Source organism: Theropithecus gelada, chromosome 6 (genome assembly GCF_003255815.1).
Source record: "Theropithecus gelada isolate Dixy chromosome 6, Tgel_1.0, whole genome shotgun sequence".
NCBI lineage: Eukaryota > Metazoa > Chordata > Mammalia > Primates > Cercopithecidae > Theropithecus > Theropithecus gelada.
In genome coordinates, this window is record NC_037673.1 from 36,490,476 (window position 1) to 36,516,856 (window position 26,381).

The 26,381-nt window shown below is 37.2% G+C and overlaps 1 protein-coding gene and 1 pseudogene across 1 annotated transcript in view; both read left to right on the forward strand.

Annotated features, from left to right (window-relative positions):
- The first annotated feature begins 340 nt into the window (after positions 1-340).
- The window catches only part of NIPBL (NIPBL, cohesin loading factor), a 194,717-nt gene continuing 168,676 nt past the window's right edge, over positions 341-26,381 (forward strand). Inside the window, exon 1 of the mRNA XM_025387913.1 lies at positions 341-830. The gene's annotated coding sequence lies outside the window, so the exon portion shown is untranslated. The remainder of the gene's footprint in view (positions 831-26,381) is intronic.
- On the forward strand, positions 9,390-10,206 carry LOC112626983 (annotated as a pseudogene).

The following is a 26,381-nucleotide window of genomic DNA, read 5'->3' on the forward strand; positions in this document are numbered from 1 at the left end:
TCGGCGACCTGCGAGCCCGTCCGGGCTTCAGTGCTCCCCACGCTCACGACCACCACCGAACTCCGGCCCCGCTCCCGTCGGCCTCCAGGAAAATAAAGACAGAGGAGAGCCGGCCCGCCTGTGTCGCAGGGAAAACGTCGCTCTGAAGCATCGACAATACTGGCAACATCCACAGCCGCCCTGAGGGGAAGGGCGTAGAGGAGAGCTGCCGCCGCCCGGCTGCTGGCCCCGGCTGGGCCCGGGTGCGGCGAGGCGAGGCGCGGCACGGCGCGGCGCGGCGCGGCGCGGCCGAAGACGCGAGCCCAAGTGGCGGCGGCGGCGGCGGCGGCGGTGGCGGAAGTGGAGTGGGGAAGAGGGGGTGGTTGTTAGTGTTTGGCGCCGGCGGAGGGAGTCATTCCTGCAGCTGCACTTCCGGTCGGCATTTTGTTCTGAGAGGGAGAGACGGAACGAGAGAGAGACACACACAGGGCTCCTTCCCCCCGCCCTCCCCCCCCTCCCTCCGTCGGTACCGACTCACCCGACACCACCAAGCCGCAGGGAGGGACGCCCCCGCCGACAGGAGGATTGGTTCCCGGGCCCGCGGCGATGCCCCCCCGGTAGCTCGGGCCCCTGGTCGGGTGTTTGTGAGTGTTTCTATGTGGGAGAAGGAGGAGGAGGAGGAAGAAGAAGCAACGATTTGTCTTCTCGGCTGGTCTCCCCCCGGCTCTACATGTTCCCCGCACTGAGGAGACGGAAGAGGAGCCGTAGCCACCCCCCCTCCCGGCCCGGATTATAGTCTCTCGCCACAGCGGCCTCGGCCTCCCCTTGGATTCAGACGCCGATTCGCCCAGGTAAATTCCTGCTCTTTATTTCGGCGGCGGCGGCGGCGGCGCCAGGTCCTCAGCGTCTCTCCTCCTCGCTCCCCTCCCCGCCGTTTCCTTAGCGGCCCCAGGTCTCTTCCACAGGCGAGTCTAGAGTTCGCTCCTCTCTGGTGGCAGCCGCCTTGGGTGGCGGTGGTTTTGTACCCTCTCCCGGCCGGCTCCGGTGGCGGGGACTGGGCTCCTGCTGGGCGGCCGGGGAGGCGTAGGCCCGGCGGAGAGTGCAGGCCGCGGGCCAGCGGAATCTACTTGAGCTCGGGGATTAGGAGAGCTCCGGGCTGAGCGGAGCGACTGCTGGTCGGTGACAGGCCTCGCCCGGGAGAGGAGCCGTAGCTAGTGAGCAGGCGGAAACAATACAACTAACAGCAAATGTGCCCTGATCGTCCCCATATTTACAACTTTCCCGGTCCGGGAGTGGGGAACGTCCCAGTGAAACAAACAACCCCCCTTCTTCCCCCTGTGACCCCATGAAGGGAGGAAGTAGTTTCAGTTAGTGAGACAAACGTAAATACTCAGACGCGGATCCAGTGGTAATTCTTTCTCTTTCTAAAACTTGTTTGGACGTTGGAAAGTTCATAAAGACTCATTTTCTTTTTTAAAGAATTAAATCGTCCACATGAATATTTAATACAGAAAACCACACTGTGGCAGACACTGCACATCTCCCCCTCCCCAAGAGCTTTTATGTTGTTGTTTGACAGTGTGTTGTCGCACATGGACTTTTTATTCAAAGACAAGTATAAAGTACTTGACAGGTTTACTCTGCCACTTTCTATTTGTATGCGTTATGTAAGGGCAGTTTTAAACGACTATACATAAAAACCTCAGGTACTTCCTGACCAAAAAGTGTAGGAGCATACAAAGAATTCTAAGTGTTCTGAGAATTGTACTGAGATACGGGTAAAATCAATTTTCTTTTCTTTTCTTTTTCAAAAAAAGAAGAAATTAAGTTATACTTAAAATCCTTGGGAGGTTAAAAAATTGTAGAAGGTGCCATCCTTTCATGTCAGGGCAGTTCTTCTTGAGGTCCCAGGATTGTCATTGGCTGTTTGTGCCATGATGTTTGACTGTGTAATGAGAGAGGTGTCATTTTAATAGGTCAAATGTATCTGTAAATGCTGGAGAAAAATATCAGTTCTAACTTGACAAGTTCTAGTTCATGAGTAAGTTAAGTGTTTCGAGCTTGTTTATGGAGGCATTCGTAATGTAGGTTGGTATAAGGGGGAAACACCAATTTAAAATTCCTCAGTCAGGCAAATTACTAGAAAAATGTACCTGGGTTACACGTTTTGATACTTTGTTTCATGTTCGCTGAAGGAAAACTTTCGTTGGTTAAAATGAAGCAGCCCTGCTTGGCGAAATCCCTTGTTTTACTAGTGTATGTTACATTGGTTGAAATTTTTTGTGTCATTAAATTATTGTCACTGTAGAATAAGTTATTTTGTGGAGGTTATTTTTGAGTTTAGCGTCCTGCTTACAATAAATTGTTTCACATTTCCTGCAAACGTACGGATAAACGTTTAAAAGAATGAAGTTAATATAGCTGTCACGTACTAGGCATGTTTTTAATGCTATAAATCCGTGTAGTAGTCAGTAGCGTGTCCGTGATTTGTATTGGTCAGGGAGCAGTTTGAATTTTAAAAAGCCTGAAGCTCCTGCTGAGCCCCAATCCCGGCCTCCCTCCCTCCCACTAATCTCCCATTCCTGTCTTTGTGCTGCCTGCTCCTGTTAGACACTGTTTGCTACGGGGCCTCAGGCCTACTGCGGGTGGGGGGTGTACGAGTGGGGGGCATGCCAGGGAGGGAAAGCAGACGGGAGGAACACTTCACATCTTAAGAAAGCAGAGGGTTTGCTTTTTTGGGGATGGGGGTGGTAAGGGCTTCATTATAAATGTTTCAAAGGCCCTCATATATTCCTGTGATTGTCTCTACAACTTTTATTTAATTAAAATACTAAGATGTATATCAAGGGATAAACATATGTTTACTAAAGATAATGGAAAGAGGAGTTCTGCTTGCTTAGTTTTCATGAACTGAAGCAACTTATTTTTGGAGGTTGTCTTATGCAGATGTTTGAATAAGTGTGTTAGAGATGGGTTTATGTGATTGATTCTTTTTTTCTTGAGACTTTGCAATTAAGTTATAGTGAATTAGTTCTTCCCAACTTATTTTCCCAATTCTACATATTTAGTAATTTGTGAGTAACATAGGTTGTGTGATAGCTTTCATTATGATAGCGTAAACGTTTCTTTAAATTTAAAAAAGTGTTTTGTTTGGTCCAAACCAATTAAATACGTCATTTTTAAAGGAGAAAACATTGTGTAAAAATCAAATTGTAAAATTTAAACTTGAACTTTAAATCTCTGATAATCTAGTTGGAGAGAATAGTTTGTTTCCTTAAAGAGTGTAGTCTGTTCTGCTTCCCCTCTGTTGGTTGGAATATTCACCAGTGGCTAATCATCTATTTCCATTAAAAAAAAAATTAAAATTCGGTGAAAGGAAAAATCAGAAGTGTTCCAGTAATCTTATAATCCTAATTATATTATTTGGAGAAATATTTTCTAATACATCTAAAGAAAATTTCAACAGTGTCGCTTATTGTTTCTCTTGACTCGGAAGAGTTGTCAATAACTTTTTTTACTTGAAAAGAGATTTCAAGTAAATAATGAAAGTAAATTACAGTTGAACACTAGATAGATAATTTTCAATGTTTGAGAAGTGTATATAGGATGCTTCCTTTTTAAAGTCATTCAACAACTTGTTTACTGAAGTTATTTGAGAACATTTTTGAACCTGTTGTAGAGATCATTATAATATTTTCTGCTTTTAAGCAAAAGTTACACATTACTTGAAAAAAGAAAAACTGTCTACTTGGGATTCTTTTTAGGGATGAAAAGGGAAAGTTTTTACTGTGGCAGTAAACTTGGTTCTTCATAGTAATCATTATTAAATTTCAAAAATATGAGCAAAGCTATACCAATACAAAATTTTCTTTACTTGCAGCCAGACTACCCCACTGAAAAATGTATTTTCTAAGGCTTCTTCAACTAATTGCAGATTTAATTTTTTGGTACCAGTCCATCATCAAACTGTCATAGAAATATTTGAACATATCTGTGTTACATGTTTGATATACCCCATTGTGATATTTTTACTTCCTCAAAATAAGATGTAGTAATTGATAATATAAGAGTAAATAAAAACCAGGAGTTTGAGTTTTATTTAATTTCATTTAATCCTCCTTTCTGGTGCTTATTAGGAAAAGCATAATTTGGAAGAAATTCTAAAATTTTAAATTAAGATTTCAGTTTTATGTGAAGTGATTAGGGAGTCTGAGGTAAACAATAATTCCTTTTAGAGAAATGTAACTTTAATTCTGTTTATCACATTTGCTTGCCATAAAAATGAATGGGAAATAACTAACTAGGAACCTTTATAGAAGCCTGACAATTAACTGTTCAGTTGAACATGCTTATTTTAATATCCTGAGCATACTAGGTTAGGTTTGGTGGTAATTTATGGTCTTATATAGCCTTTAAAAATTATTTTAAGATGGACTTTTTAGGCACAGTTTTTTCTTTTTTCAGCAGTTGTCATTTATAATAATTCTTTGTATTTTAAAACTAGTTCTTTTTCAAGATGATCTGAGTTCATTTAAAAATATTCTGATATCCCTGTGAGAGAAGTGACCAGCATGATTTCCATTTAATGATGAAATACTTGACACTTAATAGACCATATGATTTGTATAGATTCATGTAGTAAGTCAGCAGGAGAATAAGGGATTCCCTGACACTAGTGTTTTCTTAGATTACGTTGCTTTAAGAAATGTGTGAGCTCTGGTCTTGAAGCTAGGTATTGCTCAGCGCTGACACTGATACCATTTGTGACTTTTTCAATTATCTAAGTTCAAAGTGCATTTTCCTCTTCTTTTAGAGAGATGATACCTGTTTCTTGGTTGTATTTTCCTGGTATGAAAATAGAGTGGGATTTTAGTGTTTCTGGTTGATTTAAAAAGAATTTTAAACTCCATGTCTCTTAAGGCCATCATTGTAATTTTAAAGAGTATTTTATGTGCGTAGAATATTTCACCCAAATAAATTAATAAAAGTAATTTTAGATAGATGTGTGTAATTTTGTGTGTGTGTGTGTGTAAATCTGGAGTCAATTTTATTGAATTGAGTTTTGTCAAATTGCATTATGTTTTAAGACATATTTTTTTGCTATTCCCAAAGTTGTATCATTAGGAGAGATCGTTTCTTGATGTAGCATTGCCAGCTAAGATTTTGTCACATAAGATTTTGAGGACTTACTATATGCCAGGAGTTAAGTCTGTCCCCATAATATCTCATTTAATCTTTTAACAAGCCCAAAAGTAGAAACAATAATTATCTACAATTTACAGATGAGGAAACTGAGGCTGGAAAGGTTTAGAAAACTGCCCATGATCCTATAATTAGTAAATGATCAGTCTGATTTACATTTGTTCTTATGGATTCAGGATTCTATATGTCTAGTTTCAGTGAAATTTTAATATTATCCTTTGGGTGTTGGTTGATTTGATACTTGCCAGTCATTTAGTCAAGAAAATTGTGTATTTCAGGCAAAGAAGCTGAAATAGAATTCAGGCTATATATTCTGTATATATAATACTTTTAAAAATCAGTAACTCTTTACCATCTTATATTTAAAACAATTTTTGGTAAGCAATCTGAAGCTTTTAGTTCGTTTAAGTATTTTATATTGAGTTGAAGTTGTTTGTCAAAGCATCTGTTGTTAGAAAGACAAAATTCAGCTTTAGAGTCATTTCATTCATAGAAATGTATATGACCAATTGTAGGATAGTAGCTGAATCTATAAATTAGTATGACTGATCATTTTGTACAGTTTCAGTATTTTTATAGCCAGAGAATGTTGATCGTTACAGTCTTCAACTTGGGAGGTTGTGCACTTATTCCAGAACTGTTGCCATTACATACAACCTTATAGGAATTCCTTTAACGCATTTGAAATAGTCTTTTTCTCATCTTTATGACAAATCTTTATTTTCTGGAGTGAATTTGAGTTTTAGATACTGTACAGCATCACTTGAAACTTAGTTTAGGAAACTAAGATTTAGTAAGGGTTTTTTTTTGTGTCTGGCTCTATGTTGAGCGCTTTATGTTTGTAATATGTGATATTATTGAATGTTTCCATGTGCCAAAAACTGTGCCAGGGAAAAAGTTTTTAGTTCCTCAAGGTATTGAAAAGTTGAATATGAAGTTGAAGTTAGTTGTATGAGAAAACTGAGATATGGAATGATTACATGACTAGCCCAAGGTCACACAACTAGTAAGTTAAAGAAAGTGGAGAAGGGATTTCAGAGTTTATACTTTACCCGTAAGCCTTAACCATGATACTGTGTGTTGTGATTTGAACCACCCAACTACTCAGTGAAGTGAGTGATACTGTTCTCTTTTTACAGAGGAAATTGAGGTTCATCATGTTTAAGAAACTTGTTCAGGGTAGCAAATCTAGCAAGTGTTAGAAGTAGGATTCCAGCTAAAATATATCTAATTCTAAAACCTCTATTCTTTACATTCTACCACCCTGGCTCTTCAAAATTTATAACACAATTTTTGGTGAAAGGGTAGTCTTGGTTATGAAGTTAGTGACGCTGTTTTTCTTGTGGGGCTTACAAGAGTAATTCTAAAATGTTTTGGTCAGTTATAGCTGATTCATTATTTGATTATAGTCTTTTTTTTTTTTTAACCACCTTGTTACTTTATGTATAGTACACAAAATGTTTGTCTATTCAAATATGCATATAAATAGGATATTGATTTTTAAATACATGTACTGTGGAATATATTGAATGTAGGCATCTGTGGAATAGGTAGCTTTAGGAAATTTGGCAAAAGCTATTCTCAGGCTATAAAAATACTGAAATTTTAAAAAATGATCAGTCATGCTAATTTATACGTTAACTGTATTTTTATGATTTTATTGTGACTCTTGTTACTTTTAATAATAATGTTAAGCATTAAAAAAATTCCCAAGAATGCATTAAATTTTCGAAATAATTCATGTAGGTAAACTGCTTTGCCATCTTACATGTGTAACATATCTCTTAACGTGGATATACCAAATTCCTTTAGAGTTGTCTTTTGTACGTATTTGTCGTTTGGCAGAAAAGAAAAACTTCTTCACAAATTAGCAATATTAATTTATTAAAATAATTATATATGTACTTTTATCCTGAGAAATTCAGAAGCTGTGACATAATTTTAAAATGCTGGATTTCCTTTTGTTAGAATTAACATATTTGGGTCACTTATGCAGATGAAATGCATGGTTATTTTTATATGAGCACTATTGAAAAATACTATTCTAGATACATTAAAACTAACAATGTCTAAAACACTAATAAATTATTAAATTCTGGATATAATTTACTTTTAAAATATTAGTCTTTATGATTGATATTTATGATACTTAATTTGGTATTTGTAAAGCACAAATGTCCTTTAATCCTGGCAAGGAAATACATTACAGAGTTTTCTCAACACTGCTACTTGTCAACCCTTTCAGTATTTTAAAACCTGCCTTTAGTTGTCTATTTGAATCAGATTGTGGGTTGCCAGTTTCCAGCTAAAGACATTGATCATCTGAGTGTATGCTCTATGTAATTTGGTGTTTTTTATGGTAATGACCAAGTTGAAATTTTACATGGTGTTAAGTTGGGCATAACATCATTTATTATTTATTTATTTTTTATTAATACTATTCTTTAAAATTGATGTACATGAAAAAAATGTCTTCCTAGGATTCTGCTTATACCTCAGAAAGCTCTAAGATTGAAAGTTGAAATGTCATGACCTGAAAACTACTGATTCTTTCCCCTTTAAGAAAAGAATTCGGAAACTAATATTTATTCCATAAGCTTACCTTCAAGTTATCCTGAAAGACACACGTGACATACACTTTTATTTAACTCTACTAATCTTTTTACTATTTTCTCTTTCCCTTTTCCTATGTATCTCTTCCTTTAACTATCAGTGTCCATTTCATCTCCCCCAAAGCAAATTTTTACATACTGTGGCTAATATAGGTATTTGTTGTTAATGTGGATGGTCTTGTAATGTATTACTTTCTCTGATGAAACCCAGAGCAGTTTCAGAGGCCTCAAATTCTGAGATCTGCATAAGTTCAAAATAGATTACTGGTGGAAAAACATTGACATTAGCCATGAAAATATCTATTTGTGTATTTTCCCCACTTTTCTTCTATAGACATACATTACTTTTCAGAATTTCAGCTCAAGGACCAGAAATTTTTTCTAAGGAGAAAAAGCACTGCCTTTGCAAAAGTTTCCCTGATCATTCCATTTCATAGCATTTGTACAGTTTTTTACTTGTATCTCTTGATAAAATAATTTGTTCCTATATTTGTCAGCCATACTAAACCGTCAGCTCTGTGAAAGCAAAGAGATTTTGTATTATCTTCATCTGTATGTCTATAACATCATCACAGTGGTGCTCCTGTTTTAGGTATTCAATATATATTTGTTGTTTAGTTAGAATTGAGTCATATGGTGTTTCTTAAAGGTATGTTTTTAAATCTAAGATTAGTGAATGGCAAGTATATTTCTCTTAATTTCAAAATATAATTTTCTTAGGCAGAGCTGTGTCCTTGAGGGCTTCTTGCTTTGGGGGTAGGAATATTTTATTTACATATATCCCTAACAATATGTACATAACTTTATAAACATGAAGAAAAATTTAAAGCAGCATTCCTTTTTAAGCTGTTAGGGAGGATCGTGAAGTACAGGAAGAGTTTTTTGTTCTGTTCTGTTCTGATTTTCTGAACTGATTTGTTCAGTTCAGTATCCAGTAAGATACTGGAGTATTGCAAGAGGTGAAGTATCTAAATACTTTCTTGTTTTAATCTTTGGATTTATTTTAGTTTTTATTTTCTTTGCCAATTTAAGTATTATATATAATCAGATAAGTTAACTAATGAGAAATACGTTACAGCGCGTAAAAAATGCTATTCAGGGTCAGCAAAGCCTGAGTCCTGTCCTCTCGCTCTCCTCCCCGGACAGCATGAGCTTCACCACTCGCTCCACCTTCTCCATCAACTACTGGTTCCTGGGCTCTGTCCAGCCAGCCAACTATGGCGCCTGACCGGTCAGCAGCGTCTCTGCAGGTGCCAGGGGCTCTGGTTCCCAGATCTCCGTGTCCTGCTCCACCAGCTTCCGCAGCAGCTTGGGGTCCAGGGGCCTGGCCAAGTGGATGGCCTGGAGTCTGGCAGGAATGGGAGGCATCCAGAACAAAGAGACCCTCCAAAGCCTGAATCTGGCCTCCTACCTGGACAGAGTGAGGAGCCTGGAGACCAAGAACCAGAGACTGGAGAGCAACATCTGGGCACACCTGGATAAGAAGGGACCCCAGGTCAGAGACTGGGGCCCATTATTTCAAGACCATCGAGGATCTGAGGGCTCGGATCTTTACAAATACTGTGGACAATGCCTGCATTGTTCTGCAGATTGACAATGCCCATCTTGCTTTCAAGTCAAGTACGAGACAGAGCTGGCTATGTGCCAGTCTATAGAGAACGACATCCATGGGCTCTGCAAGGTCATTGGTGACACCAGTGTCACTTGGCCATAGCTGGAGACAGACATCGAGGCTCTCAGGGAGGAGCTGCTCTTCATGAAGGAGAACCACGAAGAGGAAGTAAAAGGCCTACAAGCCTAGCTTGCCAGCTCTAGGTTGACCATGAAGGTAGATGCCCCCAAATCTCAGGACCTCGCCAAGATCATGGCAGACATCCAGGCCCAAAACGACGAGCTAGCTCAGAAGAACCAAGAGGAGCTAGATAAGTACTGGTCTCAGCAGATTGAGAAGAGCACCACAGTGGTCACCACTCAGCCCGCGGAGGTTGGAGCTGCTGAGATGACACTCACGGAGCTGAGACATATGGTCCAGTTATTGGAGATCCACCTGGATTCGATGAGAAATCTGAAGGCCAGCTTCTGGAGAACAGCCCGAGGGAGGTGGAGACCTGCTATGTCCTGCAGATAGAGCAGCTCAACAGAATCCTGCTGCACCTGGAGTCAGGGCTGGCACAGACCCAGGCAGGGGGCAGCACCAGACGCAGGAGTACGAGGCCCTGCTGAACACTGAGGTCAAGCTGGAGGCTGAGAGTGCCACCTACCACTGCCTGCTTGAAGAAGGCAAGGACTTCAATCTTGGTGATGCCCTGGACAGCAGCAACTGATGCAAACTATCCAAAAGACCACCACCCGCTGAATAGTGGACGGCAGAGTGGTGTCTGAGACCAGTGACACCAGAGTTCTGAGACATTAAGCCAGCAGAAGCAGGGTACCCTTTGGGGAGCAGGAGGCCAATAAAACGTTCAGAGGTCATTGGGGAGAAAAATGCTATTCAGTTAAAATACTGATCTGATGACTGAATTTTTTTTTAATATGTCAGGTGTGTTGAGGTATAGTTTATACAGTAAAACTCAGTCTTTTAGGTGTACAGTTTGATGACTTTTGACAAACATACACCATCTTAATACCACCACCACAATCAAAGTATTTCCGTTACCCCAGAAGTTCCCATGTGTCCCTTTGTAATCAGTTTCCTGCCCCTACTGCAGCCCAAGGCAACTAGATCTAATTTCTGTCTCTATAGTTTTTCCTTTTCTAGAACATAAAAATGGAATTATATATAGCCCTTTATGTCTTTTTTTTAATTTAGCAGAAATCTTCTGAGATTCATTCATGTTCTGTGTATCAGTAGTTTGTCAATGACTGAAGTTTAAAATTGTTAACTTTGGTGATGCTCTTATGAAAGAGTATTATAAAAAAGTAGTACTTTGAACAGTTGTAGATATTTCTCTCAGATTTTGGCAGCTGCCTTATTGAACATTTTAGTTGCTCGTTTTTACCCCTCGCCTCCCAAATTTTACTTGCCTGTTTTTACCGCTCACCCCCAAATCTAGTCTAATTGACATCATTATATGGCATTTATTTATATTAGTAAATGCTGTTTAATGCTCTACCCGGCAGGTGAAACAGACCTACTCTCTTTTTCATCATAATTAAAATAGGTAGCATCTTGCATTTTGAATATATAGCACGTAGAAACTAGAATAAAAAATGAGAGATAGTGCAATAACACCAAAAACTTGAGTTTACATTTGCTTTAGGTTTAGAGTTTGTAAGTTTGTACTAAAAATAGAGCATAGATTATAGTGAATAACAGTCACAGCCTCTCTTCCAATGATTAAAGTTAGAAAAGCAGTGCTCTTTTATGAAACTTGGGGACAGATAATGAGAAAAGAATCATTTTCTGGACATTTTATTCGACCACCTTTCCCCCAACCCCTTCCTTTTTGAAACAGCTTCATCTCTGGGATATTCTCTTCTTCTTGTTTCCTTATGTCTTTGACCTCCCATTTGTTAAGTCTTTTGCTAGGTCTTGGTCCTCTATCAACCTCTTTAAATATTTGTATTCTCCAGGAGGTGCTTCAAACTTATTTCTGTTCTCCCTTCCTGTTGATCTTATTTATTCACATGATTTGTTACATGCCACCTGTATAACGACGACTCACAAATCTATCTCAGAATGTATTTCTCTTCTGAGCCAGATTCAGCTGTCTGCCAGGTACCTCTTGATGTCCCACAAATAACAGAAATTCCAAAGTATGTAAGTCTGAACTCATTCCTTAATTCTTCCTTACTCTGACCTGTCACCCAGAGAAAGAAAACTATTCTTAAAAAATACATGAAGTAGGTTAATGTTTTCACTATCAACTCATTTGCGTAAAGTAGAAATTCCGGATAATCCTTGACACTTCTTTACCATACTTCCAGTTCAGTTGTTCACCCAGTTCTGACATTTGTAACACTTCCCTGAATATCACTTGAATCTACCCTTCCCCCAATGTTTTGATTCTGTGAGTGGGCCTGAACATACAGTTTTGTCAGATTTAATAACTTCTAGTATTTTAAGAAAGATTTAGAGGTAATTGTGAAAGTAATATGTATTTACTATTGGATACTCTTTGCTTCTATGCTTGGGCTCTGGTATTTAAAATTAAGGTGTAATCTTTAGTAACAGTGACAGTATATAGCCTAAATGTTACTGTGTTCTGTTATGTTTAAAATTTAGGGCTTTTGACTTACAGCCCAGTTTATCAGCTGGAAGACTTGAACTCGTTTTTTATCTTTCCATTCTTGCTTTTAGAATACTGCATTTCATGGAGGTGTATATTCATTTCAAGACTTTGTGTTTATGTGTTTTGGAGCATGGTAGAGGAGAAAATGGGAATGTATAAGGAAAGTTAAAGGAAAGGCTTTTGAATTGACTATCCTATACTGTGGAAACAAGTTTACTTAAATAACATTTTCACTTTTATTGCAAACAACAGAAAACTAAAGAAATGCTGTGGGATATGATAGCATTCAGGTGCTAGGCATGCACATATTTTTAATGACAGGAATTAGATATGTTGTAACAGTATTACTTGTTTCTGAGTTTGGAAATTAATGTTCATGGTTTTGTATAACCTTATGATATTTCTTCCTTAAAATAAGAAATTACCCCTCTAGCCCACAGTTTGAGCCAAAGGGTCTGCTTGAAATTATTAGTTTAAATAATCCTGAGCGCATCTTTTGTAAAGGACATTTAAAAATGTAATGCTGCTTTGAAAAACAAAGCAAGCATTTTTTCGTTATATCTAGAGTTTATAACTAAAGAAACTATGTGCTATATTTTGCTTTAGTGCTAAGTACCATATTTTGGAATGAATAGAATCAATCTAAAGGCAGTTTACAAAGACTGAAGGGAGACCCAGTTTGGTAGTCATTGGATCCCTTTGGTGGCTTGCACATAGTAAGCACTCAACAAACAATTGTTGAATAAATGAATTTGAATATATTTCAATGTGGGGATATAGGACTAATTAGAGTGACAGAAGATGGGTGGGACTTGCTAAATACTGAGCAAGTTTTACAGAGGAAAGAAAACATGAAACCCAGAAATGGTGGACAACATTGACAGCAAAGAATTGGTGTAATTTAGTTAACTATTTTTATCTGGACAATAAGGTTTGTTTAATTGAATAAGAGAAAGATCTATATACAAAAGTGTTTTGAGTTCCTTCTACTTTTATTTCCACTCTGGCTCTATTTCTGGACCCCCATGTTCACTGCTAAAGAAGCAGTTGTAGGCTTGGGGCTAAAGTGATCTGCGTAATCCAGATACTCATATTAAGAACTGGGAGGTGTTGTTGGGAAAGAGGTTTTTCTTACAGTTCTTCAATCTTTCCAGTTACTCATGTTTCTTAGTATGTGTCAGGGTGCCACTGCACTGTCCTCAGTGTTCATATGCGGGTGTCTAAAAACTAGACCTTAAAATCACATATAATTTGCAATAAGCTTATAACTGTCCTAGGATGAAGTTCAATATCTGAATCTCTAATAATTAGTTACCTAGCTGTTGAGCCAGATTGCCATCTACTCTGATTATCATATGGTTCTTATGATTCTGATATTTTAAACTGGAAGATAAACACCACAGTTTTAGTGTGTCTCATAAAAATTTTATAATCCAGTAACAATCCATTCCAAGTTTTCTTGGAAACCAAAACTGCATATAGTTTTCTGATATGTTAAGTTTAAACTGTGGAATTTAGAACTTAAAAATTTTCAAGAGCTTCAAAGTTGAAGACTTCTCTTAATTTTTTTTCAATTGTAGAACCAATGTGAGAAAACAAAACTACATGCTATTTGGGAAATGGGAAAAGTATCAAATTTTGTGTTTTTCCTACTAAGTTTCCTATTAAGTTTTTACATAAAAATATGTATAATGAATGTAATTATGGTTAAATACATATATTCATGCTATAAATTTATTCCTCTTTTAACATTGGATCATGAAGATTTTCCTGGTTTTCTATATAGTGTTTTGTAATTCTTTTTTTTTTTTTTTTTTTGAGACGTAGTCTCGCTCTGTCACCCGGGCTGGAGTGCAGTGGCCGGATCTCAGCTCACTGCAAGCTCCGCCTCCCGGGTTTACGCCATTCTCCTGCCTCAGCCTCCCGAGTAGCTGGGACTACAGGCACCCGCCACCTCGCCTGGCTAGTTTTTTGTATTATTTTAGTAGAGTCGGGGTTTCACCGTGTTAGCCAGAATGGTCTCGATCTCCTGACCTCGTGATCCGCCCGTCTTGGCCTCCCAAAATGCTGGGATTACAGGCTTGAGCAACTGCGCCCGGCCGTGTTTGTAATTCTTTAAAATGTTGCCCAGTATTTTGTCAGTGGATGAACCATAATTTAGTCATTCTATTCTTGCATACTTTTTGCTTTTACTTTTTTTCTATATAAATAATGAGTCAGTGAACATCTTTATATGTACAGGATTTTCCCCCTGTAGGGGCTTTATTCGCTTAGAGTAGAATCTCTTAAGTGGAAGTAATGCTGTAAGTGGAAGTTGGGCCAAAAGATTTGAACATTTTTATGGCCCTTAATATATATTTCCAAAACTGCTTTTATTCTGCTATAATCTTTATTTTCATTCACATCTTAATTCAGTAGATTCATTGTATTTTTCATACAGAATACACACTTCCTATGAATATAATTAAGTCATTTAAGTGCTCCCTTTTCCCACTATTGTGCTTATGGTCCCTTTACTATATTTTTTAACCTCTTGATGATAAACAATTGTGACTTTTCAAACTGTGTATATCATTTCGAGGTATTATGTAGTAAAATTAGCATGGGATCTAAACTGCTATTAGCCAAGTGATGTTTAGGCCAATTCTTAACCCAAGTCCATGTCTTCAACTGTGAACTGAAGAGGTTCTCAGCTTTTGAGATTTCATGGACTAGTCAGAACAAAGCAAGAAAGTGCTTTCTGCAGAAATAAAGTGGTAAGGATATTGTAGATTGGCACGTAGTGAAAAGAAAAGTCAGTGTCTAGGTAAGACCCATTACTTAGTCTTAATATTTGAAATATGAAATACCCAGTGTGATGTGAACATGGTCATGATCTCATACTCGTTCTCTTGTTCGTCAAACACTGAGTGATTCCTGTGTCTTTTCTCTGAAACTATTAGGCATTGCAGATGGTGAAATAAAAGACTTCAGCCCACCCATTTTATATGGTTTATAGACAGGTAAACAGAGATTATGTTACAATATCTAAGTGCTATGATCAAGATAAACAAGGTGCAGTTGGAGCACTGGTGGTAGGGGTGGTCACCTAATTTAGACTAGTGAGGCAGTAAGTCAGGAGCCCTCCTAGGTGTGATGGTTAGTAGGTATGCAAACTAAGTTTTGAAGGCTGTTAGTCATACTGGAGAATCTGGGCCAACAATTTGATTTTTGGGAACTGATGATGGCTTAGATTATTAGAACATAGGCTGGAAAAGGGGCATGCCAAAAAGGTTTGAAACTACAGAGAGGGGCAGGCTACAGATTATGAAGGAATGGATATGCCTTACTAAGAATTCTGTGTTTTATTTTAAAGACAAGAAACCAGGAAGTTATTCAGTAATGGAGTACATTTTATACATATGTAAAAAAATTTTTGGATAGTAGGCAGGAAAAGGGAGGCTCAGGAGGCCAGTAGGAGTTGAGGTCCTCAATTAAGGTAGGGAGAGTGTAGCGAAGGAAACCCATAACAAATACTAAGGAGTTAGTCTGGTTATAGTTTAGTGATTCTGTGTAGGTAGATTGGGTAAGAGAGAATGAAAACAGTCAAAGATATATCCTTGATTCCCAAGTTTCATAATTATGGGCATATGAGAGTAGAATATAAGTTAATTCAATTTTGGCTGCCTGTGAGTAAAAATATAGTCTACCAAAGCCTGTATCACCTTTCACACTTTAGAAGGAATGGATATTGAAAAATTTAGTGGCTTGGTCAAATTGTACTAATGATTATTTGGAAATTACTTTTACAGCTGGCCTAGAAGATCTCTCCAGTGTTAAATCAGGGTTAAAAGTAGCATGGTAGATTATAATCTTACTTGATTAAAGTACTAGAAGATAATACTATTTCTTTTTAAGGCTTTGTTTTCCAGTATATTGACTATATTATTGTGAGCTTAGAACAACATAATGAATGTTCTTTAATAACTATTTTCTATTGTGCAAAGCTCTCTTAGGGCCTTTCTGGTGTATTTGTTTATCCAGCCTCATCTGAAGACTGCCCCTTCAGTTAGTTTTATACTAAATCCATACATATACTATAATGAAATCTTGTAGTGAGAACTATGTTACTTTGTTCATGAGGGGATTATCTTTACAAATATAATTAAAGGGCTGCTTTTAAAATAAATCTTAAAATGGCAGTAGCTTTTCAGAATTGTTATATGCAGGAACAGTTATAAAGCAGTAAAACTGATGTATCCAAAATAACTGACCAGGTGACATACTGCCAAAATGAAAATTAGTACTTTCCAAGGTTCTAAGTATACTTAAACAAATGTACTTCATTTTGTTTTTTGGCTTAAGAGGTAGCATATCAAAATCACCTAGGTATTTTTTTCAAACTTTAATCCTTTTTTGGAGATGAAAGATGTTTTTAAGTTTCTCTTTTAGCTGTGTTCCCTTAGACTTCTCAATCATTCAGTAAGAATTAATTGAATAACTGCAATGTACTCAGCAATGAATATTAGATATTCGATGTGGACTTTCTTTTGAGTCTCCCTCCTGAATTTTACATGGCTACCTAAAAAATCCCTCTCTTTTTTGTATTCTATAAAAACATCATCTGTGAGGCATAAAGGAGCAAGGAATCATGTGAACAGAGTTAGTGAATTAGATTTTTTTTTAAAAGATGATAGAATGGTGAGATGTGTTTAGTTCTGAAGAATGGAGGAGGAGTTGCTGGATACTAGAGAGGACATAGAATTGAGGAAAGAAGTTAGGGTAGGAGATAGTATAAATGAATTTGGTAGAAAAAATTCAGTACAAGCTAGCAGCAGTACTTCAAGTAAAATTAGAAATTGTGAACTGACTGACCTATCTGTTCCAAAAGGTGCCTTATATTTTAAAAGTTTGCTCAAAAGTCATATTGAATCTTGTATATGTTAGAAATACACTACTTAAAAATATAAACCATGACTGTATGTTTATACTAAGTCCTCAGCAAATATTTCTTCTTTATTAGTTCATAGCTGCCTTTCTACTGATTTGATGGAAAATATATCCTTCTCAAATATATTTCCAAATGAAAATCTGCTAATTTGTGACATTTCTAATGGATTATTAGGAAGAAAGGTATTTGATAAGAAGCAAAGAAAAAGTAATCAAATTAGCTCAAGTTCATCTGATATTGAAATATGATAAGTATTCCTTACTAGTACAACTTAGCTATATACCCCAGATAAAGTGAAGTATCCCAAAAAATAACTGTACTTATATGAGAAGTTTGATTTAACTTTTGCCTAATATCTAAAGTTAATTATGTCTTCAACGGTATTGTACTATACTGTCTGTATGTACTTTCAAAAATACATGTATATAAAAATACATGTATACATACAATACATTCATATATATAAATATATCCTATGCACTTTGATAACTCTGTTTTGATGACTTGTTTTGTATTTTCCTACCTCGCACCTTTTAATGAAAATATTTACCTCCTTTTTTGTCCTTCTATCCAAATCATACTTTCTTTCTATCATGATCTTATGTTTTTTCCCCCCACTGGGGGGAGGTGGCATGTCTCTATCCTGTGTATTATTTTCAAGCTTAAAATTCTTTCCACCTTTTCTCCTGCCCCAGTTCACGTGATCTTTTTCTCTTCTAGCAGTACACTGTGTGTAGGAGTTATAGGAATTATATGTTAACTTGTCACATTTTCTTACTGTATATCAAGCTAAAGTTTGTTTTATTTTCACCTTATTTGTCTTCTCAATCAGATTATAAACTCTTAGAGGACACAATCTGCCTGTGGTGCTTGGTGTCTTATCTGCAACAGGCTTGTAGCAAGTGTTTGCTGATAACTGGTGTAGCTCTTCTGGACTGGTTTGAAGAGGTTTGAAAAATACCTCACACTCTTAAAAACTAAAATTCACCCTTTTAAAGTGTAAAACTGAGAGATTTTTAGTATATTCACAAAGTTATGCATTCATCATTACTTTCTAGTTTCAGAGCATTTTCATCACCCCCCAAAAAACATTTCCATTAGTGGTCACACCCTGTTGCCTCCAGTCAGTCCTTGGCAAACATTAATTTACCTTCTGTTGCTATGGATTTCTGTATTCGTATAAGTGGAATCAAATAATGTGCCCTTTTGTGTCTGGCTTCTTTTACTTGCTCATCTATGTTGCAGCATGTATCAGTACTTCATTTCTTTTTAGGACTGAATATACTCCATTGTATGGATATACCACATTTTACTTTTGCTTTGACACTTGATGGACGCATGGATTGTTTTCAACTTTTGGCTATTATGAATAATGCTGTTATAAACATTCATTTGGAAGTTTCTGTAAGAATATGTTTTTACTTCTCCCAAGTAGGTACATAGGAGTAAAATTTTTAGGTCATATGGTAACTATGTTTAACTCTGAGGAGCTGTCAGACTGTTTTCCAAAGAGGCGCATGATTTTACATTTGTAGTAGCAATGTATGAAGGTTAGACTGTCTTTACATCCTCACCAACACTTGTTATTGTCTATCTGATTGTATTGGTCCTAGAGGGTGTGAAGTGGTATCTCTGTGTGGCTTTGCTTTGCATTTTCCTAATGACTGATGATATTAAATACCCTTTTATGTGCTTATTGGTCATTTATGTATCTTCTTTGGAGCAACATTCATCCAAATCTTTTGCCCATTTTTAAACTGGGTTATCTGCCTTTTTATTGTTGAATTGTAAGTTGTTAGACATATTCTAGAGACAAGTTCCTTATCAGATATGTGATTTGCAAATATTTGCTCCCATTCTGTGGATTGTCTTTTCACTTTCTTGTGTCCTTTAAAGCACATACATTTTTAATTTTAAAGATCTCTGTTGTTTTCCTTTGGTTTTTTATGCTTTGGGTGTCATAAGAAACCATCGCCTAATCCAAGGACAGGAAAAGTTACACCTGTGTTTACTTTTATCACTTACATTTAATACTCTGATCCATTTTGTGTCAATTTTTTGCGTAAGGTATGAGGTAGGGATCCAGCTTCATTATTATGCATGTGTCTATCCAATTGTCCATTACTGTTTGTTGAAAAGACTATCCTTTCCCATTGAATGGTCTTGGCATCCCTTTCAAAAATCAGTTGAATGTAAATTTAAGAGTTTATTTTTGGCTCTCAATTTTATTCCATCAGTCCATATGTCTATCCTTATGCCAGTACTACACTGTCTTGATTACTGTGGCTTTGTAGTAAGGTTTGAAAGTGGGATGTGTGAGTTCTCCAACTTTGTTCTTTTTCAAGATTGTTTTGACTATTCTGGATCTCTCATTTTCATGTGAAGTTTAGGATGTTTGTCATTTTCTGCAAAATAGCAGCTGCAATTTTGATAGGGGTTGTATTAAATCTATAGATGAGTTTGGGGAGTATTGCCTTTACAATAATATTAAGTCTTAACAATCCAAGGGCATGGGAAAACATTCCATGTTTTTAATGCCCTAATGTCCTTTAGTGTTTTGTTTGTTTGTTTGTTTTGAGACAACTCACTCTATTGCCCAAGCTGGAGAGCAGTGGCATGATCTTGGCTCACTGTAACCTCCGCCTCCCTGGTTCAAGCGATTATTGTTCTTCAGCCTTTGAGTAGCTGGGATTACAGTCCTGTGCCACCGTGCCTGGCTAGTTTTGGTATTTTTAGTAGAGTCAGGGTTTCACCATTTTGGCCAGGCTGGTCTCGAACTCCTGGCCTCAAGTGATCCGCTTGCCTTAGCCTCCCAAAGTGCTAGGATTACAGGCTTGACCCACCACGCCTGGCCAGTGTTTTATAGATTTAAATGTAAAAATATTGCATTTCTTTTGTTAAATTTGTTCGTATGCATTGTATTCTTTTTAATACTTGTGTAAATGGAATTGCCTTTTTTTTTCTCTCTCTTTTCCTTTTTTTTTTTGAGACAGAGTCTTGCACTGTCGCCTGGACTGGAGTGCAATGGCACGATCTTGGCTCACTGCAACCTCCGCCTCCCAGGTTCCAGTGATTCTCCTGCCTTAGCCTCCCGAGTAGCTGGAATTACAGGCATACACCAGCACACCTGGCTAATTTTTTGTTTTTTTTAAGTAGAGATGGGATTTCACTATGTTGGCCAGACTGGTCTTGAACTCCTGACTTCGTGATCCACCTGCCTCGGCCTCCCAAAGTGCTGGGATCACAAGCGTGAGCTACCGCGCCTGGCCTGGAATTGCTTTCTTAATTTTACTTTCCAGATTGTTCACTGCTAGGGTATGGAAGTGCAGTTGATTTTTACACATTAATCTTGTATCCTGCAACCTTGCTGAACTTATTAATTCTAACTCATGCTCTTCTTTGACAGTTTATGTTCTTCAGTTTGGTTCATCGTGTCCTCCTCCAGTTTTCCAAATACATGTCAACAGTGTTATAAGAAAGAAATTTCTTATTTGCTCCTCCCTGCTTTTTTTGTGACTTAAACAAAGTTGTGCACATATAAAAAGTAAGATTAGACAACTCAGAAGAAAAACTATGTCCACTAAAAACTATGTCAACATTTTCATTTACTCCTCTGTCTGTAGCATAGGATTAAAAATTTGAGGACTGTGGTTCAGTAGTTAAAGCAATAAACTTTACCTATAGTGAGGCATCTTCAGTATTTGTTGCAGAAATAAATAAATGCCTGCTAACAATGTGTATATAGGGATGCAAAATAAATTCCATTGGTCAGTAATTTCTGAAGCCTTTACTCCACTAGTCAGTAAGTGATTTTCAGTAGTGCATCTGGAAAGCTTGAGTCATACAGGGGGAAAAAAAAAAAAAAAGCAGGGAGGGAAGAAACAAAATAAAGTAAGATTAATAATTTGAATTTTGTTAATAGAGATAATATAATGATTTAAATAAACTTATTGATTAGGAACAAGAGAGGAAAAAATGGTAACAGATTACAGTATTATTCCTCAAGTTCCAGCTTCTGAGTTTTTTAATGTCAGAATTAAACCTAAAATGTCAAATATGCATATAAAAAGATGCCCAAACTTACTAGCAGTTAGAGAAATAAAGAGTAAAAATCTAACTAGCTTATGTATTTTGTTGATCAATAAGGATAAATAAATGAAGTGTTGAAAGTATGCTTGTTTAATAAGTTGTATCCTCTATTATCATTAATATTGTTCCTATCACTGACCTTTAGGTATTAAAATAGATATCGAGAAGGGTAGTGTTATCCTGCCTTTAAAAAAAAAATTCATCAAATGCCTTATGTCTTATTCATCATCATATTTAATACTCTTGAAGAAACCCATGAGGTAGATCTTTTTGAGACAATTGAGGCTTAGGAAGTTAAATAATTTGCCTGAGCTTACACAACTTGAAACAAGAGGAAGAAGAAATCAAACCTATGTTTTTCTGATTCTTTTTTTTTTTTTTTTTTTTTTGAGATGAAGTTTCGCTCTTGTTGCCCAGGCTGGAGTGCAATGGCACGATCTCTGCTCACCGCAATCTCTGCCTCCCAGGTTCAAGTGATTCTCCTGCCTCAGCCTCCTGAATAGCTGGGATTACAGACATGCACCATCACGCCCAGCCAGTTTTGTATTTTTAGCAGAGATGGAGTTTCTCCATGTTGGTCAGGCTGGTCTCAAACTCTCAACCTCAGGTGATCCGCCCACCTCAGCCTCCCAAAGTGCTGGGTACAGGCGTGAGCCACCACACCTGGCCTGTTTTTCTGATTCTAAAACTTAGTCTTAAACTTTTCTTTTTAATTTAGTCGTGAACTTTTAATTGGTGTACTGTATTGCTTATCCACTACATTTGAACTTATTCTAGGTGGATTATATAATAAATAATATTCCTTGGATTTTTAAATTGTATTAAATAAGATTTAAAGCAGAATTTTAAAACTGGATTTTGATTTTATTTCAGAAAACTCTCAAGTCTTTTCTTTGGGAAATCAAACAAAACATTTGCCCTTTGTTGTAATGCTGCTGTATTTCCCAATTGTGATTTCCAGAATGTCTTTGGTTCTCACTTTGGGAAATGGGGTCTTGAAACTCACGAAATCTGATTTTGGGTTCAGAAGCAAATAGATTCAGTGAAAGAGACAGTCATGGGAGAACCTCTTAAATAGTTTTAGGACAAAAAGTTACAGTTTAAAGAGACGGATGGGTCAATGTTGAAGAAAACTTAATAACTCTTAAGTTTTCTCTATGTTGAAGACTCGTGTTTTGCATTAAGTCTTGCCTGCATTAAAAAAAAAAGTGTAATGTGATTGTCTTATGTACTTAAAAATTAATATGTATTGTATCTTTAATTGCATCTCTGTGGAATTTTTATATCATTTGCTGTCTTTATTTTATACCTTTCTTTGGGAATCTCATATTCGGTGCAGACTGTTGTATTGAGTTTGGTTTGTTGACCTGGTGAGCAGTAGGATTTTGTAAAAGGAAATTCAGCTTAAAGCATTCAGAACTTTGGCTGTTATGCCCTTTCAAAAGTGAAGTTTTAAATAGGTTTAAAATAACTGACTGCCTCCAAAGGATTGCTTTCTAAATTTGGTGTTAGAGACATGCTTGCCTCTTTTGTATTTTAGCCCCAAAGTGAATTATTGAAGCTTTTCTGCTTGAGTTGGTGACTATTGCTTCTTAAGTACGTGTATATACACAGAGTTAAAAACCTGCTAGTACTCAAAAATCAGTCCTGTATTGTACAGAGATTTGCCTGCTGATGGATCAGGTGTTATTTTCAGTATACTGTTCTTGGACTTTATGATAGACTAGGGGTACTTAATGCCTGAGTCGATAATCAAATTATCACTTCTTACAGTTTGTTTATAGAATCTAGAAGGAGTTAAACAGTCTTTTCTGTTCCTTCCTTATGATTTAGAAAATAGAAAAAATCTTCACTAAAGCCTTTAATTGCCTTATTCTTAGTGATGATGATGATTATTATATTAATAGCAATGATGGCCAATATTTATCATGAGCTCACTATTTTGAATATTTGATTGGCATTATTTAATCTTCACTACAGTTCTTAAGGTATAATCAGACCTTCATATTTGGGAGTCACACATTTGCAAATTCAACCAAGCACAGATTGGAAATATTCAGGAAAAGAAACCAATATAAAAACAGTACAAAAAATTTTAAAGTGCAGTATAAAAACTAACATTTACATTGTATTTGGTATTATAAGTATTCTATTGATGATGTAAAGTATACAGGAAGATGTGCATTTTATACGCAAATGCTACACCATTTTAAATTAGAGACTTTAGCATCCATGAATTTCGTATCTGCAGCGATCCTGGAGCCAATCCCCCCAGGTTACCAAGGGGGACTGTCTAGCTATAATATTATCTCCACTTTACAAATTAGGAAACTGATGCTTACAAAGAATGTGACTTGCTCAAGGGATGAGAGAAGGAAGTCCCACGAGCAATTCAAAGTCAGCATAATTAGAATGAATGTGTGCTCTCCTTAAGTTTAGTTAGACTCCTGACCTCCTTGAGGTCGGGGACTTAATATGTTTATTTCTTTAATTCTAATTCTAGTACCAAGCACAGCACCCAGCCAGCATATGCTCGGGTTTTTTGTTTTTTTGTTTTTTTTTTAATAAAGAAATGAAGTTGTGAGAGGCTGATTCATTAGCTTTAGCTGTAAGTCTTCTGGAGGGAATCCATACCAATTTCATTTACATTGCATGATTTTTTTTTCCTTTGCCTTGGAATACCACTTGGCAGGGAGCCTAGTAAGTTTCTGTTCATTCTTCAAGTTCCAGCATAATTCCATCTTTTCTTTGATGCCTTCCTTGTCTCTTTTAGGCAGAATTTATTGTTCCCTTTTCTACCTCCACTCCTTTTTTTCCCCAGCCTTTATTTTAGATTCCAGGGGGTACATGTGCAGGTTTGTTATATGGGTAAATTGCGAGTCACAGGGGGTTTGTTGTAAAGATTATTTTGTGACCCAGGTAGTAAGATAGTACCTGACAGGTGGTTTTTGATCTGCACCCTTCTCCCACACTCAAGTAGGCTTTGGTGTCTCTTGTTTCCTTCTTTGTGTCCATCTGTACTCTATGTTTAGCTCCCACTTACAAGAGATAACATGCAGTATTTGATTTTTTTGTTCCTGTATTTGCTTAAGATAATGGCCTCCAGCTGCCTCCATGTTGCTGCAAAGGACATGGTTTCATCCTTTTTTTATGGCTACATAGTATTCCATGGTGTATATGTACCATATTTTCTTTATCCAGTCTACTGTTGGTGGGCATCTAGGTTGATTCCATGTCTTTGCTATTGTGAATAGTGCTGTAGTGAACATACACATCCATGTGTCTTTATGGTAGAATGATTTATATTCCTTTGGGTGTATATTCAGCAGTGGGATTGCTGGGTTGCATGGTTGTTCTGAGTCCTTTTTTTTTTTTTTTTTTTTTTGAGTTGGAGATTTGCTCTTGTTGCCCAAGCTGGAGTGCAACGGTGCGATCTTGGCTCACTGCAACCTCTAACTCCTGGGTTCAAGCGATTGCCCTGCTTCAGCCTCCCAAATAGCAGGGATTACAGGCGTGTGCCACCACACCCAACTAATTTTGTATTTTTAGTAGAGATGGGGTTTCACCATGTTGGTCAGGCTAGTCTCGAACTCCTGACCTCAAGTGATCAACCTGCCTCTGCCTCCCAAAGGGCTGGGATTACAGGGGTGAGTCACCACACCTGGCCCATTCTAAGTTCTTTGAGAAATTGCTGAACTGTTTTCCACAGTGGCTGAACTAGTTTACATTCCCACCAGCAGTGTATAAGCATTCCCTTTTCTCTATTGCCTCACTAGCATCCGTTATTTTTTTGACTTTTTAGACTAGCCATTCTGACTGGTGTGCAGTGGTATCTCATTGTGGTTTTGATTTGCATTTCTCTAATGATTAGTGATGTTGAACATTTTTTGATATGCTTATTGGTGGTATGTATGTTTTCTTTTGAGAAGTGTCTGTTCAAGTCCTTTGCTAGTTTTTTTTTAATTTTTTAATAGAGTTGTTTTCTGCTTGTTACTTTGTTTAGGTTCCTTACAGATTCTGGATATTAGACCTTTGTTGGATGCGTTGTTTGCACATATTTTCTTCCGTTCTGTAGGTTGTCTGTTCACTATGTTGATAGTTTCTTTTGCTGTACCGAACCTTAGTTTAATTAGATCCAACTTGCCAATTTTTGTTTTTGTTGCAATTGCTTTTGAAGTCTTCATCATGAAATCTTTGCCAGGGCTGATGTCCAGAAGAGTTTTTCCTAGGTTTTCTTCTAGGGTTTTTATAGTTTAAATTTTAAATTTTAGTCTTTAATCCATCTTGGGTTGATTTTTGCATGTGGTGAAAGGAAGAGGTCCAGTTTCAATCTTGTGCATATGGTTAGCCAGTTATTATTGAATAGAGAGTCCTTTCCCCATTGCTTGTTATTTTCAGCTTCGTCAGAGATTAGATGTTTTAGGTGTGTGGCTTTATTTCCGGGCTCTCTAACCTGTTGCATTGGTCTGTGTATCAGTTTTTGTACCAGTACTGTGCTGTTTTGGTTACTGTAGCCTTTTAGTATAGTTTGAAGTTGGATGGTGTGATGCCACTGGCTTTGTTCTTTTTACTTAGGATTTCTTTGGCTATTCGGACTCTTTTTTGGTTCCATGTGAATTTTAGAAGTTTTTTTTTTTTTTTTTTCCTAGTTCTGTGAAAACTGTCACTGGTAGTTTGATAAGAATAGCAATGAATCTGTAAATTGCTTTGGGCAGTATAGCCATTTTAACAATTTTGATTCTATCCATGATCACAGAATGTTTTTCCATCTGTTTTTGGAAACCGATTTCTTTCAGCAGTGTTTTCTAATTCTTGTTGTAGAGATCTTTCACATCCCTGGTTAACTGTATTCCTAGGTATCTTATTCCTTTGTGGCTATTGCTAATGGGATTACATTCTTGATTTGACTCTCAGCTTGGATGTTACTGGTTTATAGAAATGCTGTTTATTTTTGCACATTCGTTTTGTGTCCTGAAACTGTGCTGACGTTGTTTTTCAGATCTAGGAGTTCTTGAGTAGAGACTGTGGGGTTTTCTAGGAATAGAATCATTATCATCTATGAGGAAAGATAGTTTGACTTCCTCTCTTCCTATTCAGATGCCTTTTATTTCTTTATCTTGCCTGATTGCTCTGGCTAGGGCTTCCAGTACTATGTTGAATAGGAATAGTGAGAGAGGGCGTCCTTGTCTTGTTCCAGTTCTCAAGGGGAATGCTCCCAGCTTTTGCTCATTCAGCGTAATGTTGGCTGTGGGTTTGTTGTAGGTGGCTCTTACTATTTTGTCCCTCTTTTTCACCTTTAATGTATTAGTAATACCTATTATTATTATCATATTGTAA